The 20,437-nt window shown below is 40.4% G+C and overlaps 1 protein-coding gene across 1 annotated transcript in view; it reads right to left on the reverse strand.

Annotated features, from left to right (window-relative positions):
* LOC149528301 (mediator of RNA polymerase II transcription subunit 9-like) overlaps positions 1–20,437 on the reverse strand; it is a 206,242-nt gene that overhangs the window by 169,793 nt on the left and 16,012 nt on the right. The window lies entirely within an intron of this gene.

Below are 20,437 nucleotides of genomic sequence, written 5' to 3' on the forward strand. Positions count from 1 at the left end.
ATGACTTATCTTAGTCTGATGCACGTCTGGTAACTTATGGAAAGGTGAAACATTGTCAGGGGCTTAACCACCCAACCTCGAACCACAACTTATCCCCACACGATCTCTAATGAGAAAGGCCCTCCCTACCCGAAATTGGCAAAGATCATCTTGCCATCCACTGGGCATTCTGTTATGTAACACACTATACGACTTGGCAACAGGAGATCACAATAACAAGAATATGCATGAGCTATTAATTAATTCATATTAAAAATGATAAACGCTGTTATGTCATATCTGATACTGATTCATATTAATGATGATTCCTTTCTCTCACCTCATCACCCATCCCCTTGGCTACACAACCAGGTGAGTCTCAAGTATTTGGAATCCTCAAAGCAGACGCCTCTGTCAATTATTCAAGAAGATTACATAAATCCAACATTTCACTCTCTGTGATTACATAATTATGTTCTTTAAAGATTTCAAAATTAAATGTTTAATTAATTAATTTTATCATAACTAATTTATCTTCCGTGTTCTTGTAGATTAACTCCACCTCTTCACCATTTCATGGCTTCACTGTCATTGAATTCCTCGGTGTTAAAAGTATTCTGGATTTGTTCGAAAAATTGTGATAGCATGTGCATTGATGTTGCTTCACTTAAACAATCAGGTTTTTGAACACTACTATTTGAATTCATAAATGATGTATTCAAGTATACTCGAAGATTGATCTCTTATGCACTTCAAGAAACCAACAACTAGTATATATATAGTTCTCAACTATTATTCCTAGCCAGCTAAGGATGGATATCCAATCAAAAAAGAAAAGAGTTAGAACATATTTGATTCATTCTCTGACCTATCATTATGTACTGACTGAAAATAGATATTATACTCAGTGAAAAACAAATCAAGAATTACAATACTTTACCTTTTGTTGGAAATCGTCTAGACAACCCTACATAGCATGACATTAACAAAAACTGATGCACTCATATGTAAAAGACATGGGACAATAAAATTAGCATTGTACTATCATGAACTATCATTAAAGGCAAACATACAAAGCAGAGCACTAACTTTTGATATAACAATGAGAAAAGAGAGTAAAGAAAGATTAAACAAGCATCAGATTGGACTTAGCAAGAATCACATGAATTGTTTGTGCAGACTCTCTACACCTCCTCACCATTTCAGGCTACCGTGTCGGTGATTCCCAGGTGCTCACGAGTTTATATCCACCATATTGCTTAACACCTCTTCACCTAAATTGCCTGGTGAATTCCTTGGTATTTGGATTTCATGATATTGTTTCTATACTTGTATGGTATGAATGAATGGATTACATTCTGAGCTGAATTTAATTGCTCACAATTATCATTGCATTCCCATCTCTTATATACATGATTGATACACACTTGTGAATGAAGAAACATCTATGATATAATTGCAGGTTCCAAAAACTAGAATTCTATTACTATCCACCACAAATCAATCAGTGATTATATTGGTTTTAGTATTTGGATTTTACACAACAAGATACTCGACTCTCACAGCATTATGGAAAGTTATACTATCATGGCTAACTGTATCTGAGCTCGATTCTTATGATAAACCCGACTCACGTCAGACATAGCAATATGAGAGGAAAATAAAGAAATGAAACATGGTCATGGGTTATCTTCCGTGACTCCTTTGTCTGCTTCTAAACCCCACGATAGGAAGAATAGACTCTGCTCCTTGCTAAGAACCCTTGGATTATAGAGACGTGATAGTGATATGGGGAAAAATGGAGGAACAATGAATGAGGTCGAAATTATTTCTAGTTTCTCTACTCTGAATAAAACGTAGAGAATGGTGAGCCACAGATGATAAAGAAGGAAGAAAATGGATTGTCCGATACGATCATGAGACTTTGCAATAAAAGAAGCAGCTTGGCTCTTCGGCTACCATCAGTTACAAGAAGCCATTCAAATGCCAATCAAATCGAACTTTTAAAAGAAAATAAAGTTGAAAAATTATACAATTCAAATTGTCAAAAATCAAATCGATTTCCATGCCAAGTGTTAATCGGTTAAAAGTAAGAAATTATAGTTCGAATATTATAATTCAAATATTATTATATTTTGAACATTATTATAATCACTTATTTAAATTATTACATTATAATGATGCCAAATCATTTTTATATTTAAATGCACGAATTTAATAATATGATGAAAGATAATTAAAATCCTTTGAGATAAGTTTTATATTTTAACCCAACTATTTTATTAATTTATTTAAATAACTCATGCGGTCCACAGATGTATCCTGTTCCAAGTCGCTAAGTCCTCTATCCATCTGCCTAGTGACCGTGATGCACCTGCCTAATTCTTTTCTGACAATGCTTCCACCCCTTCGACATGCTTCCTTTAAGGAATTTCTCCATAATTAAATTATAACTTATTTAATCATAAATAATCATAACGGTTAACCTTCATCTCAATTCCATGAATTCATGATTAACAATCCACTAGCATGTTATCTTCACTTGAAATCATAACGACTAAATATCTTACCATTTCGCCAAATTATAACAAATCAAATTGCCAACTAACTTCATGTGAACCTCAACAACTATATTTCAAATTAGGCCAAAAATTGGGATGTAACACTTAGATATACCAGTTCTTAAGTATATGATCAAATTCAGAACATCCCTTATCGACCTACATGGAACATTGCCTGAAGAAATTTATGAGAGATTGAATAGGTCAAGGCTTAGGGCAGTAGAAGAAGATAACAAATTAAGAGAACTTTCTATCCATAAATGTTGTGTTATCAAGAATGATGAGCGGCTAGAAAGAATTAAGCAAAAGTTGAATCCACTTTTGAGAGACAAAATGAGAGCAATCAGACTAATGGGTGGAATGTATGAAGTAGTAAGGGAAGAAATAGAGAAAGCGGTTTATCAAGTACTAAGTGAGCCTAGTATTTTGCAACCAGCAACAGCAGCAGAAGAAGAACCACACCAAAACATTAGTGTCATGGACACAAAGGACAATACAATTTCTACAGATCAGCTAGACAACACTTCACTGTATATAGATGGAGTACAAATAATGTTGCCACAATAGTGGACCCCTTTTGTAGTGCCTACCCCTAGTTTGTTTTTCAGTTATTATTGCTGAACTCTTTTAGGCCAGCTTTATGTTTATGCTTGATGATTAGTGACATTATTTTCCAAATTGTTGGATATTATTTCATTCTCAGTTGATTATATGATTAGATACTTTGGAACTAGTTATTTCATTTTTTATGCATGATTATGCTTTGATGATGATTGTATACAGTGATTCCAGTTATTTCATAATGATAGTTAGATATATTATTTGTATGTGTTTTCTATAGATACTTACCTGATACTTGCATGTGTATGGTGTATCTATGTGTTTACTTTATGTATGATGTTTCTGATATGGTTGAGGGAGGGAGTCATAGTCACCTGCTAGTCGGGATCTACACGATGCACCACTTCTTGACATTGCCTGTTCAGTTTAGAATGTGTATGTACATGTGTGGATTTTATGCAAATTACAGGTACCGGGTATCGACTTCTCTGAATTGTCAGGATGAGCGTACCCTATCACAATATCTCAATGATAAAAGAGCGGAGATAACTCTTGAGTCTGAATCCTATCCTTAAGCCAATTGTCCTAGAAAGTAGGCCAAGTACCTAAGTTGTTTATCTTTCAAATTCATCAAGTGACGTAAATTCGTGATTATAACCCTTGAGTTTGCTCTAGTTTTTTGTACTTTATTATGGATTTTCATTTCAGTCTTATGGGTCTATGATTATTTTATGTTATAATTAAATCAAATTAAAAGAATGATTAATGATTTAATTAAATGGAAATTTTAAGAAGGAAATTCAATATTTACATATATTTAATTAATTGAGAAACTAATTAAATAAAAGCATTAAATTTAAAGATTTAGTTAAAGACTAATTTTGGGTGTAATAATATTTATTTAATTTAATAATAATATATTTAGGAGTTCATTTTTAAATAAATGCTAAATATTATTATTACTTAATAAATATTTTGTCTCTTTAGATCTAGCGGATGATAAACAAATTTCAAGTCTGCGTTAGGGCCTATGTGCCCTAGCCAACCTGTGACTGGAAATCGAGTGTTTGAGCAAGATTCCTTCTGTTTCAGGGGCTAGGGATCTTCAACCGCAGGTGGTCACTGGTTTGGGACTAGCCTAGCCGGCATTGAGCCCGTGGGGGCCATTTTTTTGAAGTGTGCAATGCCCAGTGTGTGTTTTTGGAGGAGACCTGCGGCATTCGGCGAGTGTGGGGCTTTTGCCCCGTCTTCCTTTCATGCTTGCTGCGTCCCGATTCTTTGGTGAATGAGGGACCAAGGGATAGCCTCTTCGCAGATTTTTGTTGGAGATATGGAGATGGGTGAGCCATCTTCTTTGTTGCGTGCCAATAATAAGACTCTGAATGGTAAACCCCAAGCGGGGGAAGGTGATTCCTCTCCAAAAGGGATGATATGATTAAAGAAAGTTAACAGTTGCTTGCAGAGATCTGAGGACCGGCCTATTTTGGTTATTCAACCAAAACAAGTCTCAGAGGATGTCGAATACTGGAGTAATCATGACCTTATTTGTAAATTTTTGGGCCTTCGCCTTTCTTTGCCTATGTTGGAATCCTGGGCTCATCGGGTGTGGAACCGGAAGGAGATTTGGAGATTTTGTTAGCAACCAATAACTATTTTATGGTTATCTTTTCAAGCATGACGGATAGGAATAAGACTTTTGAAGGGGGGGCCTATTTCTTTAACCAAGTGGGGCTCTTCATCAAACCTTAGCACATGGGATTCAACTTTGCTGAGGAGATCCCCACGTGAGTTCCGGTGTGGGTTCGCTTGTCGAGGCTTCCTTTGGAATTCTAGAGGGAAGACATTCTTCACTCAATCTCTTTGCTACTTGGAAAACCTGTGGGTTTGGCTACTTAGACGCAAGATCATAAGGTAATTTATTTTTCCCGCATTTGTGTTGAAGTTGATTTAAATAATCCATTGCCAGATTCTATGGAGATTTGCATGGGATCATCTTCCTGGATCCAACAGCTGGACTACAAGACCCTTCCATTCATATGCAAAATTTGCCATGAATATGGTCATTCAGATCACAGATGTCCCAAGAATAAGTCCCCCTCCTTGGCTGCCCCCGGTCCCCCTAAGGAGGACGTGGGGAAGGCCCCTTTATCTAATGGACCTGTTGATAGTGAGGGATTTATTCAGGTCAAGTCTTGTAACAAAGGCAAGGGTAAGAAGAGAACGTGGATGGACAGACGGACTAATAACACCTTTAACAATTTTGATGTTCTTGGGGATATGGTCCAAGAGGAAGGTAATCCAATTGAACTCTCTCCTGGGGTTATAGGTCAACATGAAATTCTAGTTGAAGATATGCAAAAGGAGGACCCGATTCTATCTGCAGAGGACCAACAGGCTGGACAAGTGGATATTGATTTGCCGCCTCTTATTTAGGATATTGGAGACCTCCGAGAGTCATAGGGTTCGAAGGGCTCAGTCTTGGTGACTCCTGATCCCATTACACCTAAGGGGACCTCAACGTAATGTTCCCGTTATAAAATAAATAATAAATCGAACTTTTGTAACGGGTCGATTGACTTCATGTATCTCGGACCCATTTTTTATTTTGTTTCCATAGTGTGTGTCGCTGTCGGCTCTCTTTGCACACCCTCGGAAAGTTTCCTAACGGGTATTTAAGCACGGCTTGTAGGTAGTCTGTAGGCATGCTTTTTGGATTATATTTTTCTATGTTGCGAATTCCTGTTAGAGTTCTTTGTAATTTGTCATTTCAGAAGTGAAAGATCTTCCCTATTTGGCTCGTGCAGTTTCAGTGGGGATTCATCCCTCACCCTATTCCGTCTTGGTACTGCTTGGCTTGGATCTAGCAAATCGAGGCATTATTTGTATATGGGAATACTATTTGGTAACAAATGTGTATCTTGATTTTCTAGTTTCTGCAAACTATTTGTGTTTAATATTGAATATTTTGCATTCTTAGTGGTATTGTCGAATCTCTTGCATCGCCCTACCTCCACACACATTCCTGTACCGGCACATTGACTTCCAATTATCATCGTACAGTTGCATCAAATACCGTACGGCTACATACCTAACTATACAGCCAACCACCCCCATGGTTGTTCCCACTGTCTCCACCGTACAACCACTGCAATTTTTCCCACTCCACTTCACGGTACGAACTCAGTCCTGTCATCGTACATCCTTCCCAACCCCGTACGGTCACACTAAAGACATTGTACGGCCCTCCAGGTGTCTTCACCGTACGGCCGCCTCACTTCCCTTCACCTCCATATAGCTCACCCCTCCAAATTGCAAGTGTACGGCCCTTGTGACTCTTCTATATTCACTGTACGGACTCCAATTGTCCACTGTACGGCCCTCACAACTCCATATGGACCCTTCCGTACCTCTTCTGCATGTAACTCCCACCATACGGCCACTTGAGACTCCCTCTACCAACCATACGGATCCAATTTTGTGATTACGAACAGAGAAATTGCTCCAGGCGGATTGTACGACTATCACACTCCTAGGTCGGAACACTACACTCAGATTCTGTCAAGTGCAATAAGGCTCCTCCTGTCTTAGGCATACAATAGAAACCCTTCAAAAAGGGGCCTTTAGACAAACCATCAAAAAGTGGTAGAAAGACTAATCGAGAGAAGGTGAAGATAATGGGTGAAAATTTAGTTGAGTCTGGGTCTATAAAACCCATTGATTCTCATTTCTCTCAACTCCATAAATGAGTGTTTTGTCATGGAATGTAAGGGGGTTGAACACCATCCCCAGACAAAAGGTTGTTCACAATTTAATTGAGTCTCAGTCTCCGAACGTGGTCTTTATTCAGGAAACTAAGCTTACAATGGATGGTTTCACTATCTATGCCCCGCGGATCTAGCCCCAGGGCTCTTGGTAGGAGGTGGGTGCTTTGAACAGTTCAGGGGGGTGGCCTACTTTTGGAACCCGAGGGAAGTTTCCCCCTTATGGTGGATTTTCAGCCGGTCCTCCATTTCTTTGGTTGCCTCTAGTTTTGAGACTGGAGAAAGGTGTCTTTTATCCAATATTTATGCTCCTACTGATTTTTCAGGTAAGTCTCATTTATGGTCTCATATTAGATTCATCTGGTCCCTAGACCTGCTTCTTCCATGGATTGTGGCTGGAGATTTTAATGTTGTTACTAGTCTGGATGAAAAACGAGGTGGATTAGCTAGGTTGGATACGTCTTCAAATTTGCTCAAGGATATGATTGGCTTCTTGAATCTCATCGATGTGAAGCCAACTAATGGTGTCTTTACATGGAATAATTAGAGATGCGGTGGCGAGGCTATCTCAGAAAGGCTTGACAAATTTTTAGTTTCCTTCTATTGGCTGAACAAGTGGGCCACCAGTTCTGAAATTCTTGACTGGAGGGGCTCTGACCACTAGCCTATTAAACTCTCCACCACCTCTTACAGTGCCTCCAAAAATCCCTCTTTCAAATTTCAATTGATGTGGTTAAGAGACTTGTCCCTTCCAGACTATATGTTGGATTGGTGGTATGAAGGAAAGCATGCCCATGGAATGGCTATGTTTACTTTCAGTAAGAGGCTCCAACATGTGAAATACAGGCTTAAGAGATGGAATAAACAGCATTTTGGGAATTTACATGCTCAGAAGCTTGCTGCTCAGACCAAGCTGAATAATATTACCCGTCAGATTCGTGACCAGGGGTTGACCTCCGATCTAAGTAAAGTTGAGTCCTCGGCTCTTATGGGACTGGAAGAATGGGAGCTTCAGGAGGAGATTTTTTGGAAGCAGAAATCTCGTATTGATTGGCTTCAGGAGGGGGATAGGAACATTGCTTTCTTTCATAACTCAGTCAAGGCCTGGAGATAGGGAAACTCTCTCTCCTCTCTTGTCACATCTGATGGCACTCAGATCTTTTCTTGTGAAGAAATTTCTAGGGAAGCTGTCAATTACTTTTCTAATCTATTCACTAGGGAGGACCTTTCTACTGGGGCTGAGGAGCGGGCCATCCTGGATTGTATTCCCCACCTTGTCTCTGCTAAGATGAATGAGGCCCTCTTAAGACCTATCTTGTTACCTGAATTGGAGAAAGTTGTGTTTAATATGAAGAAAGGTAAGGCCCCTAGCCTAGATGGATTTTCGATTGAGTTTTTTCAAGTATTCTGGGAGATAGTGAAGTATGATCTCCTGAATATGGTCCAAGAATCACATAGGAACAAACAGATGCTGAAGTCTTTGAATTCTACCTTCTTGGCTGTCATACCCAAGAAAGAAGGGGCTAATTGGTTGGACCAATTCAGGCCTATAGCATTATGCAACGTTGTCTATAAGATCATCACCAAATTGATTGCTGAGAGACTCAAGCCATTACTCAGTTCATTGATATCTGCTGAACAGGGTGGCTTTGTTTAAGGTAGACAAAGTCTGGATGGGGTTGTGATAGCAATGGAGGCGGTCCACTCTATGGCTACTTCTAAAGAGAAAGCTATGTTCATTAAACTGGACATGTCTAAAGCCTATGATCGGGTGAGTTGGGAATTCTTACAAAAAATTCTTTTGACTTTTGGGTTTGATGAGTGTGTGGATTGGGTTCTTAGTTGTGTGACTTCATCCTCCTCTGTTCTTATTAATGGGGAACCTTCAAATCTGTTTGGTGCTTCTCGAGGTCTTCGGCAAGGAGACCCTCTATCTCCCTACTTGTTCATCATCATGGCGGAGGGTCTTGGCAGATTTCTGAGATCTCAGGTGCGGCAGGGTCTTATCCAAGGTTGGAGTTAGAATAATGATAGTCCTTCCTACTCTCATCTTCAGTTTGTGGATGACACCAGGTTGATGGGCATGGCTAGAATCAGTGAGGCAGTGAATATCAAGAAAGCTTTGGACACCTATTTGAAAGCTTCAGGTCAAAGGATTAATGATGATAAATCTTCTATTTATTTCTTTAATACCCCTTGGCTTATACAGAGCAAGATTGCTAGAATTCTTAGATTCCAAATCGGATCCCTTCCTTTGATGTACCTTGGGGTCCCTTTGTCCTTGGGTGATCAGCGGAGGGCTTCTAGAAGGGGATTTTGGATAAATTCCAAAGTAAGGTTACTCACTGGACTTACAGGTGGCTATCTTCTGCTAGGAGAGTGGTTCTGTTAAAGACTGTGGTGCAATCTCTCCCCTGTCATGTCCCCTTTCTAGCGACATAACTTCTATCGGAGATTTGCCTATTATTGACTCTTGTAGGCAAATGATTTTGGAGAGAGAGTCATTCTATTTCCAGATGATTACATTCTTGCTCTCGGATTCAATAAGTGGGGCCTACTTGTTCTAATGTCGAATTGAGATTGTACTTTTAACTTTATAAAGTTATTCATTTAATTTTATAAAGTTAATTAATAATAAAAGACAATTCTGGAAGTTTTCAGTGACTTCTCAAAAAGTGAATAAATAGAGGACATGAGGCACCCATTGGCACAAGCGGTTTTGTGGATTCGACTTCTATTCCAATTGGAGCAATTTGTAGTCATTGGTCTGCAAATTCTCAAATTATCTTTGGGAACGAAAACTCCCATTGGTAAGCAATTTTGAGGGTGTGGAATATCACCTGAATTATTGCAAATTGGAGGTGATATTACAGTCACTTCACCAGGGCAGAAATCTGTGGCCTAAGGCCAAGTTGGAGTTTCTTACATCAAGAGGGAAATCGTTCAGTATCAGTCACGAATTGGATTCAAACCTCAAAACAGTCAGTTTAAATTTTTGCCATTGGAAGGGTGACTCCAAGCAACGACTTTTTCACAAGCAAGCAAATTCGAGTTATCTGGTTCAGAGATTTAGCATGTGAAAATTCGGGCCAGGTCTAGGATGGACTGTCACACGATTTCATCAAAAAGTCGGGCGATTTGTTTGGTCGAGCTGGCAGGGACCCTTTCCAACTCTGACTGAGGATCAACCCGTGGCGGATATTCAAGGTGTAGACGGCAGAGGAGTTAAGACTCACGAATTCTGAAGTTATCTCTACTGGCATTGCACACGGGTTATACATCTTCGCAGTCACGGCCACGCACATCAGTAATAACATATTTCTCAGCGAGTACACACATTGTGAATTTCGAATGAGGTAATTTCGGGGGCCTCTTGAAAGGAGTCGAAATATATTTAACAAATCGCATATGATACAGCGGTAGCCAGGACAAGATCAAGAATATAACCCTGATTCGTGGCAATTCCGTTCAGGTAATACGAGTTCATCTTGACAAAAGCCCATGCGGAAGTAAAGGGCAGACCGGATTCATCAGCGGCATCTCAGGTTCCTAATGTTGTTTTTAATTGTTAGAAAAAAACCAAGGAAATTTAGTCACTGTTACTTAATTCGTAGGGACTTGTTTTTACTCTCAGTTGCCGCAGATCTGTACTCAAATAAATTTTACTGAAACTGTTGATACTGCTATTGTCCATTTGGTGAATTGATTTCGACATCATTCTCTTAATTATTTAACAGTTGTATGCCCAGTCTGATAAACTTTATAGTATACTATCTATTCATAAGGCTGTTTTAGATTACAAGACAGGCTGAGCATTGGTTCTTTAAGTGTCTTTGTTAGTTAGGGTCACCTCAGTGGTATCAGTGTCGTGTCCCCTTTCTAGCGACAACTTCTATCGGAGATTTGCCTATTATTGACTCTCGTAGGCAAATGATTTTGGAGAGAGAGTCATTCTATTTCCAGATGATTACATTCTTGCTCTCGGATTCAGTAAGTGGGGCCTACCTGTTCTAATGTCGAATTGAGATTGTACTTTTAACTTTATAAAGTTATTCATTTAATTTTATAAAGTTAATTAATAATAAAAGACAATTCTGGAAGTTTCCAGTGACTTCTCAAAAAGTGAATAAATAGAGGACATGAGGCACCCATTGGCACAAGCGGTTTTGTGGATTCGACTTCTATTCCAGTTGGAGCAATTTGTAGTCACTGGTCTGCAAATTCTCAAATTATCTTTGGGAACGAAAACTCCCATTGGTAAGCAATTTTGAGGGTGTGGAATATCACCTAAATTATTGCAAATTGGAGGTGATATTACAGTCACTTCACCAGGGCAGAAATCTGTGGCCTAAGGCCAATTTTGAGGTCTGTTACATTGAAGTCTGTTAGCAGTGAAGGATTTGATTGGAGGCAACAGTTGAATTTAAGAAAGGAAACCAAGGCTTACAGAGGAAATCCCTCATACCAACCCGTAACAGCAGAGGCACCTTTTGTTTTTTGTTGATGGAGCATTCATAAGCGTCGATTTACTCTGAAGATTGAGACGCAACATCAATGGAGTCTAGCCGGAGGAATTAGTGAAATCAGTGATTGAAAGTGTCTTAGATTATTTACTTGACCCAAGAAAAAAAAGCGGGCTCAGTCGTAATTCCGGAATCCACATTGAAGAGGGCGGACAGTAAATTTTAGGCTCACATAACGGTTCTAAATTGCATGCGATCTAGAGCACTATCTTCACGCTGGGTGAACTCAGTTCTCATCAATTTGGGCGTCATTTGGAAGGGTGAGAATATTAATAAAAATCGCACAAAATACAGCGAAACAGAAATCAGGCCAAGGACGATGTTACAACCCTAATCATGGGTTCTAATTGCAGAACGCAGTGGTAACTCATGCCCAGGACAGTTCGACATAATAATTGGAGCAAATAAAAAACAGTGCGGCAGCTTGGGATTAATCTAACGGCAACGGCATTATTCACCAAGTTGCGAAGGACAGATTGATACAAACCGGATCGATAGTAAATCTCAACAGCAGCATTACAGTCACGCAAAATCCATGGAAGCAAGGAAATTCCAGGTTCTTAATGTCATTGTTCTCATTGTTTGAAAAACTAAGTTCAGAATTGAATCAGACACTGTTATTATTTGTTCAATTTCTAATAAGAATTGCAAAGAGATTTCCTTTTCCGAATATGGTTGAAGCTACTGTTATTACTTTTTTTGAATAGCTACTTAATTCAGTGAAATTGTTAAGACATCACATCCTCACCCAATTGTCAGTTGCATACCAAGTTTTGACAAGTTATCACAATACAATATTGGTTCTTTTAGTGGCCTTTCGAGTAAGGAACATCTCACTGGTATCAGAGCAGTATTCCTGCCATCCTGTTGGGTAGAATATTTTATGCAACCCTATTCCAGATATTATATTCGCAGGAGAACAATATTTAAGCGCAGAAATATGGGTGAGAGATAGTCACAGAGTCCACCTAGATTTCACAGAGTTGATGACGATGAAACCAGAGAGTTTTACAGAATCATGACTACCGGACAGCAAGAAATAGCTCAGTCACTACAAGCTTTGACCACCATAATGGAGAGAGTTGTTCAGCCCAGGTTTCAGGAACAAGGAAGAGGTACACCTGATCATGATAATAGAAGTGTGGCAGGCTCACAGGGTGCTCCTAGGCGCAGATCATGGACAGCAAACAGGCCTACTCGTCCCACTTTCCTAAGGGAGGAAGCTCAGGAGATAGGAGAGGACGAATTGCCGGATGATTTTCAGGATGATCTCAGAGCTGCTACTGCTGAATGGCAAGCATTACCCTGCATGCACGAGAACTATTGAACTTTGACCGCTATCTGAACCAAAGGAGAGAGCATATGAGGAGCAGCCGTCAGAATAGGAGGTCTAGAGGAAGTCATGATAGTGAGTTGCAGCGAGCTGTTAGCAAACTCACTTTACCATCTTTCGATGGTAGTGGTCAGATGACAGCGCAAACTTGGGTTCATAAGTTGGATACCTTCCTAGCATTAAGGCCTATGTCTGAGATCGATGCCATCAGGTACGCCACCTTGCATTTGGAAGGCACAGCTCATGACTGGTGGTCACAAGGGATGGTTACTTTGCAGCACAATCAGGTGACATCCTACCAGGACTTTGTGGATAGATTGGTTGAGCGTTTTGATAAGAAGGATCCAGAGATTTATTTTCGCGACCTTGCACAGTTGAGACAGTCTGGCAACTTGGAGGTCTATATTAGTGAATTTCAGAGGTTGTCAGTTATGGTACAGGATGTGTCTGAGAGACGGCTGGTTATTCTATTCACAGAAGGATTGTCTGAACCCCTCAAGGGGTGGATTAAGGCATTTGATCCACCAACACTCCAGGAGGCTATGAGGAAGGCATGAAGTATGGAGCTTACAGCACCAGCTAGTAGGTTCACTTCCAGAAATACTACTTCTTTCAAAGACAATAAGAAGTTTGATAAGAATAAAAGGAAGAGTATTGATACCAAAGGAAAATCTACTACACCCCTGGATGCAGAAGCATTAAACGATTTGCGCAGAAAGAAACTATGCTTCTATTGCAAAGGTCCATATGACAAAGATCATGATTGTCCTTTGAGATCTAAAGGAAAAGCCAACAGAGTTATGTGGGCATATTACGAAGGATTAGATTCTGACAGTACGGAAAATGAGGATGATCACAGTAGTTCAGAACCTGAAGGAGAAACAAGAAATTCAGAGCAAAAGGAGGAAACTGAGTTACATTTACAGCAAGGGTGTCTGTCAAGTATCCAACAGGAGGGATCTTTTAGGTTACGAGGTGTTCTAGCAGGACAGAAGGTGATTACATTGGTCGATACAGGTGCTACGCACAATTTCATTGATGCCCGTCTGGTTAAGCGCCGTGGTATCAAGACAAAAGAGTTTGAGGGTCTCCGAGTACAGGTTGCTGATGGTTACACTCTTAAGTGTAACAGGATGGTTACAGACATGCCTTTACGCCTGAATAATTATGAGTTTAAAGCAGATTACCATGTAGTCAGTATGGGCGACTTGGATATCGTTTTGGGTATGACATGGTTACGTTTATTGGGTGAGGTCACTTTCTGACTCAAGGACATGGAGATCAAATTTGAGGTAGATGGGAAGCAGCATGTGTTGAGAGCTATCCGGAATAGTGACATCCGAACTATCTCTCTCAGACGATTGGAAAGATTGGTGAGACATAATGACATTGAATGGGCAGCCATGTGTGCTCTCATGCCAACAAAAGAGGAACAACAGAAGACAGAATATCATCCAGATATCCAGATTTTGAGGGAAAAGTATAGTAAGGTATTCAACGATATTCCACCTGGTACACCACCTGATAGAGGGATTGAGCACATCATCGAATTAGAAGAGGGGGCTAAACCAGTTATGATCACTCCATACAGGCATCCCAAGAGGCTCAAAGATGAAATAGAGAAAACCATCAAGGAGCTTCTCGCGATGGGACACATCCGACCTAGTAAGTCTCCTTTTGCTTCTTCAGTAGTTTTGGTAAAGAAGAAAGATGGTTCATTACGGATGTGCATAGATTACAGGATGCTGAATAAGAAAACCATTAAGAATAGATATCCTATTCCACGGATTGATGAGCTAATAGATGAACTACATGGGGCATGCTACTTTAGTAAGATTGATTTGAGATCCGGTTACCACCAGATTAGAGTCAGAGAACAGGACATAGAGAAAACTACTTTCAGATGTCATTGTGGGCACTTTGAATTTGTAGTGATGCCATTCAGGTTGACCAATGCACCAGCTACCTTCCAGTCCACCATGAATAAGGTCTTCCATCATCAGCTAAGGAAGTTTGTGTTAGTTTTCTTTGATGATATCTTGGTCTATAGTCGAACATGGCATGAGCATATGGAGCATTTAGAGACAGTACTGAGTACCTTGCAAGCAGAGTCCTTGTATGCTAAAGAGTCCAAATGTGGTTTGGGCATGACTGAGTTATTATACTTAGGTCATATTATCAATAGAGAAGGAGTACGGATGGATCCTGATAAGATTCGTGCTATTGTGGAGTGGCCTATTCCTGAGAACCTGACCCAGCTGAGAGGATTCCTTGGTTTATGTGGCTTCTATCGCAGATTTGTTTGCGGATATTCACGACATGCAGCTCCTATGACAGATTTGCTAAACATGGGAGCTTTTGTTTGGACAACAAAAGCACGGGCTTGTTTTGACAGATTTAAGGAGATCACTTCATGCCCGATACTAGCATTGCCCGATTTCTCGAAGCCATTTGAACTTCAGTGTGATGCCTCAGGAGATGGTATTGGGGCTGTTTTGATGCAGAACAAACACCCTATTGCATATGAGAGCAGGAAACTCCGTGGACCAGAGAAATCATTCAGCATTTACGACAAGGAGATGTTAGCTATCATGCATGCATTAGCTAAGTTCAGGCAGTATTTAGTAGGTGGTAAGTTTTGTATAAAAACTGACCACAACAGTCTGAGACATTTCCTTGGGCAGAGAGATCTCAATGATAGACAGCAGAAATGGGTGAGTAAGCTGCAGGCATACGACTTCGATATATCATATGTTAGGGGAACTCAGAATGTGGTAGCAGACGCCTTGTCACGCAGGCCGCATCTTAATGCGATGGTTGAGATCTCTGAGGATTGGAAGCATTTGATTGTTGCAGAGTATGCTAGAGACTCTTGGGCATCTGGAATAGTTGATGGAACAATTGTTGATACCAGGTATTCACTTGTGGATGACTTGATCATTTATAAGAGCAGGATCTTTTTAGTCCTAGGATCGAAGGTGAAACGGTCTATTATGCGGGCTCTTCATGATTCACCCATAGCTGGTCATCCTGGGTACTTTAAAACATATAGACAGGTGCGAGAACGGTTTACATGGAAAGGACTCAAGACGGATATATTGCAGTATGTTCGTGTGTCCTGTTTGCCAGCAGAATAAACAAGAACACACCTTCCCAGCAGGACTCCTACAGCCACTTCCCATCCCAAATCAAAAGTGGGAATGCATATCCATGGATTTCATCACAGGGTTGCCCAAGGCTCAGGGACGTGATTGCCTTTATGTGGTGGTGGAAAGACTAACGAAATATGCTCACTTCTTTCCCATCACCACTACTTATACAGCAGTACAAGTAGCTGAAGTTTTCTTCAGAGAGGTTTTCAGGTTACATGGGATACCCCATAGTATTGTCGGTGACAGGGATAGTAGATTCTTGAGTCATTTCTGGAAGGAAGTGTTTCGATTATGTGGCACTGAGCTCACACCCAGTACTAGTTATCACCCGCAGACTGATGGACAAACGGAGATAGTAAACAAGTGGGTGGAAGGCTACTTGAGGAATTACGTGGCTGATCAGCAGAAGGCATGGGTAAGATGGATTTATTTGTGTGAATATTGTTACAATACCACTTTCCACATGTCAATCCAGATGACACCTTTTCAAGCATTATATGGGTATGATGCACCGAGCTTCATTGACTTGTTGATGGGGGATGTTCGGGTTCCACGTGCCGGGAATTTTATTCAAGAGAGTAAAGACATTATTAGCACTCTTCGGGATAATATCGCTCAGGCACAGAATCAATATAAGCAATATGCAGATCAGAAGAGAACTGAGAGAAGCTTTGAGGTGGGTGACATGGTTTACCTCATGCTTCAGCCATTTCGACAATCAACTCTCAAAAAGAGTGGGACAGAGAAGCTTAAGCCTAGGTATTATGGGCCTTTCAGAATCACCAGGCGAATAGGGGAATTGGCTTCTGAGCTTGAGCTTCCAGCAAATAGCAAAGTGTATAATGTGTTCCATGTATCGCGCCTCAAAAAGGCGTTGGGACAGAATGTGATACCTTCTGCAGTATTACCTCCCTTGGATAATGAAGGGAAATTGATCTCAGTGCCGGAATTCATTTTGGAAAGCAGGGAAAAATAGCTCCGCAGAAGGGTAATCAGAGAATATTTGGTTAAATGGAAAGATCAACCAGTTGAAGATGCCACTTGGGAAAATGAAACAATTTTGCAGCATCCAGCTTTGAGATTGCTTGAGGACAAGCAATTTCAGCAAGGGCGGACTGTCATGTCCCCTTTCTAGCGACATAACTTCTATCGGAGATTTGCCTATTATTGACTCTCATAGGCAAATGATTTTGGAGAGAGAGTCATTCTATTTCTAGATGATTACATTCTTGCTCTCGGATTCAGTAAGTGGGGCCTACTTGTTCTAATGTCAAATTGAGATTGTACTTTTAACTTTATAAAGTTATTCATTTAATTTTATAAAGTTAATTAATAATAAAAGACAATTCTGGAAGTTTCCAGTTACTTCTCAAAAAGTGAATAAATAGAGGACATGAGGCACCCATTGGCACAAGCGGTTTTGTGGATTTGACTTCTATTCCAGTTGGAGCAATTTGTAGTCATTGGTCTGCAAATTCTCAAATTATCTTTGGGAATGAAAACTCCCATTGGTAAGCAATTTTGAGGGTGTGGAATATCACCTGAATTATTGCAAATTGGAGGTGATATTACAGTCACTTCACCAGGGCAGAAATCTGTGGCCTAAGGCCAATTTTGAGGTCCGTTACATTGAAGTCTGTTAGCAGTGAAGGATTTGATTGGAGGCAACAGTTGAATTTAAGAAAGGAAACCAAGGCTTACAGAGGAAATCCCTCATACCAACCCGTAACAGCAGAGGCACCTTTTGTTTTTTGTTGATGGAGCATTCATGAGCGTCGATTTACTCTGAAGATTGAGACGCAACATCAATGGAGTCTGGTCGGAGGAATTAGTGAAATTAGTGATTGAAAGTGTCTTAGATTATTTACTTGACCCAAGAAAAAATCGCGGGCTCAGTCGTAATTCCGGAATCCACATTGAAGAGGGCGGACAGTAAATTTTAGTCTAACATAACGGTTCTAAATTGCATGCGATCTAGAGCACTAACTATCTTGACACCAGGTGAACTCAGTTCTCATCAGTTTGGGCGCCATTTGGAAGGGTGAGAATATTAATAAAAATCGCACAAAATACAGCGAAACAGAAATCAGGCCAAGGACGATGTTACAACCCTAATCGTGGGTTCTAATTGCAGAACGCAGTGGTAACTCATGCCCAGGACAGTTCGACATAATAATTGGAGCAAATAAAAAACAGTGCGGCAGCTTGGGATTAATCTAACAGCAACGGCATTATTCACCAGGTTGCGAAGGACAGATTGATACAAACCGGATCGATAGTAAATCTCAACAGCAGCATTACAGTCAGGCAAAATCCATGGAAGCAAGGAAATTCCAGGTTCTTAATGTCATTGTTCTCATTGTTTGAAAAACTAAGTTCAGAATTGAATCAGACACTATTATTATTTGTTCAATTTCTAATAAGAATTGCAAAGAGATTTCCTTTTCCGAATATGGTTGAAGCTACTGTTATTACTTTTTTTGAATAGCTACTTAATTCAGTGAAATTGTTAAGACATCACATCCTCACCCAATTGTCAGTTGCATACCAAGTTTTGACAAGTTATCACAATACAATATTGGTTCTTTTAGTGGCCTTTCGAGTAAGGAACATCTCATCCCCATTTACAGGTGTTGTGTTCAGGTCCCCCCCTCTAACTTTGTGAGGGACTTTGATGCTTTATCTCGGCAATTCCTTTGGTATAGTAGCCTTCTATCCTCGAAGCGGTGTCTGGTCAAGTGGGAGTCTGTATATAGGCCAAAGCATGCGGGTGGCCTTGGTCTCAAATCGATGGCTCTTGTTGCCACAACTTTGGCTGCAAAGCTATACTGGAGATGGTGCAACAATCAGGATCAAGACTAGGCCAAGATTCTTACCCATAAGTACTTCCTTGGAGCTGATTGCTCTGATGTGCTACGGCTTCCTTTGGTGGGTAAAGGCTCTTGTATTTGGGACACTCTTAAGAAAGGAGCCCAACTAGTTAAGGCGGGTCTCTTCTAGATTTGCAACAGAGGTTCGGAGGCTCTATTTTGGCAGGACTCTTGGGACGGCCATCCTCCCATTCTCTCTAGCTATCCCCATCTTCGGCCTCTTTGTCATACTTTTACTAATGCTGGATGGTTTAAGGTCGAACATTTTAAGACTGTCAAGCATTTGGGTCAGGTGGAGGTGACTTGTTGGAAGGATTCTCAAGAGTGGCCTGTTGGTGGCTCTGATGAGGATCGGGCCCTCCTTTCTAAAGCTTTGGAGAGTAGGTTTTGTAGTTCCCTCAATGAGAGAGACATTCTGGCTTGGAGTCCTAGCCCAAAAGGTAAATTTATTGTGGCTCAAGGATATGCTACACTTGATAGGAACTTACATGGTCCAGATGAAGTGCAGTGGTGGAAGAAGGTTTGGAGAAACTTTTCTTGGCCCAAATGTAATTTTTTCTTATGGTTGTTCGCTCAGAAGAAAAGTCTCACTTGGGAGAACCTTCGCAAACGAGGTTTTCAGGGTCCCTCTGTTTGCTTTCTTTGTTCGCACAACGAGGAAATTGCCTCCCACTTGTTTTTTCTCTACCCCTTTTCGAGGGAGATATGGCATAGATGGTGGGAAGCTTAGTGTCAGGGTTGTATTCATGCTACTTCTCTAATTGATTTTTGGGACAGTTTGGGTAGACCTCCAATGAAGACTCCTTTCTTGCAGGTTGCCTGGATGGTTGGGCCAATTTTCATTCTCTGGAATCTTTGGCTAGAACGGAATCATAGAATTTTTTGTGATTCCAAATCAGGAAGCTTTCAACTCTGGAAGGTGATTCTTAATAGGCTTCAGGAGACTATTTTTGCAAAGTGTGATATGTCTATAACCATAGATCCTAGTGATCAAGTTATTGTGAGGAATCTGAATTTGGGGGATAACAGTCAAGGATGCACTCTTGGAAAAAGATCTCGCCCTGTTAAGCAACGAGTTTGTCAGGTTAGGAGGTGGACACCCCCTCCAGCTAGGATCTTCAAGATAAATACGGATGGCTCTTCTCGGGGGAACCCTTGTCATGCTAGTATTGGGGCAATAGGTAGAGGTAATGATGGTGATGTTGTTTTTCTCTTCTGTATTTACAAGGGTCAACATTCTAATAATCTGATGGAGGCCCTTGCTATTAAGATCGTTGTTGAGCATGGATGCTCTTTAGGGTGGAAGAAGATCATCTGTGAGTCTGACTCCCAGATTGTTGTGGATATGTTGAATAAGCAGAACTTGGAGGATGTTAGTTGGCAACTTGCCTCTTTGGCCAGACAAATTCTTAGTCTTTGTAGCTCCTTGGACTTTTTAGCAAATGGAACACAGTGGCAGATTGTTTGGCAAAGTGGGCTTCAGAAAATGTCGGTAGATGGGATATTAGAGGTAGGGATGAGTTACCTTCTAAGTATTTTGAGAACTTTGAGCAATTGTTAGTGGAAGACAGGAGTATGTAGTGTTGTCTTGGGCTTTGGGCTTTTGCTTTGTAACTTGATTTTGATTGAATAAATGTTTACCCCTCTTTTTGTAAAAAATAAAAAAAGTTAATAAATATTTTTATCAAAAATGTCTC

The sequence above is a fragment of the Cupressus sempervirens genome, chromosome 11 (assembly GCF_028749045.1).
Source record: "Cupressus sempervirens isolate cs-2001-9-10 chromosome 11, ASM2874904v1, whole genome shotgun sequence".
Lineage (NCBI taxonomy): Eukaryota > Viridiplantae > Streptophyta > Pinopsida > Cupressales > Cupressaceae > Cupressus > Cupressus sempervirens.